The following is a 1,532-nucleotide window of genomic DNA, read 5'->3' as shown; positions in this document are numbered from 1 at the left end:
CACACACACACTAAAAATGGAAGTCAGGGATCAGTCATCTGATGGGCAGGTGGGGGAGAGTGAAGGATATCTGATTGACTGAGGACGGGGACTAGGGACCAGGAAAAGATCTTTATTGTGGTTTGTCCAAACTGTATTTGATTCAAAATGACTTGTCCAATGTTTAGTTAGGCTCTCGAGGATGATATACAGCATAAGCGCAGACACTTTTATGAGCTCTGTGACAACAGGGAGACATGACAGCAGAAGTTATCTCTGCCTCTGTTGTGCTGCTGTGTCTGTGTGTGTGCTAATCACAGCATGTGCTTGTTTCACCTCTACAACTTGAGATAGTTAGGCTGGGACATTTATGGCCCAGCTGCCGGGCCCTCATGCTACATGATCAGAAAGACCACTGACATACACACATGCCTGCTGACCAGACCTCAAAAGGTCTACCGCCTTGCCTTTGGCTGCTGCCTTTAATCACTTCAGCAGATCACTATAACAGAACATATTGTTCACACACTCTCTCTCTCTTCCCTGGTGTGTATAAAATTTCCAGGAGGCATTTTTAACCTTGTCCATCCCCGCTTTTAGTTCTCCCCCACCCGCCCCCTCTCCATATGTCTGGGCACCAGAGCTCAAAATGTACATGCGCCCCACACCGCACATTCATGTACACGTCCTGGGAAAATGTACACGTGCCTGCCTCGCATTTGTGTCATGCCTGTCAGACTTGTGAAGCTCCGTTGGTACTGCACAAGAGAGGGAATACAGTGGAATCACAGGCAGGCTGGTCATCAACACTTACGAGGCAGACACTGAAGGAAAAGTGCAAGAAAAAAAGGTGAGAGGAAGCAGCAGCTGATATGTGTGGGCAGAGAACGGAATCCACATCACAGATGCACAAACTTCACATGCTTTCATATTTGGTTTGTGAGAAAACTTCACCACCACTAAACAATAAAGAGGTCAATGAGTAAACACCTCTTTCCACTTCTGTACCAACATATTTCCCTTCTGTAATCAACAGACACAGGCAATTAGCAAAAAGTCTGCTTTATGACAAGCTATTCATTATAAGTATGCATCTAGTCATACATCAAAGTGGTCATAGAAAGAAACAGACTTCACCTCGATGGGTGAAAGACAAAGAGCAGGCAGAGAACTGGCAAGTAATCTGTACAGAAAGATGGAGAACATGAGAAACGACAACCTAGAATTAAAACTTCTACAAAAAATACAATATATGGGGAAATGCAAAGACCCACAGCAATGCAACAACCGCAGGGAACTAGAACGGATCCTCTGGGTGCTGATAATCCTCCAAATCTCTCACTGTATTTCTAAAATTGCACATTAGTGGACAGTCATTTGCCCATTTATTGCAGATGCTTAGGTGAGCACAAACCAATGACCAATCAAACACCGGATTTGCTCAATAATTATTATCAGAACCAAAGTAAATACGCGGTCAAGAAATCACACGCACGCACACCAACATCCATCCTTCTTGCTGCTGTGAGGGGGGGGGGGAGAGAGTGGGTAGG

The sequence above is a fragment of the Etheostoma spectabile genome, chromosome 7 (assembly GCF_008692095.1).
Source record: "Etheostoma spectabile isolate EspeVRDwgs_2016 chromosome 7, UIUC_Espe_1.0, whole genome shotgun sequence".
Lineage (NCBI taxonomy): Eukaryota > Metazoa > Chordata > Actinopteri > Perciformes > Percidae > Etheostoma > Etheostoma spectabile.
This window is presented reverse-complemented; position numbering follows the sequence as displayed.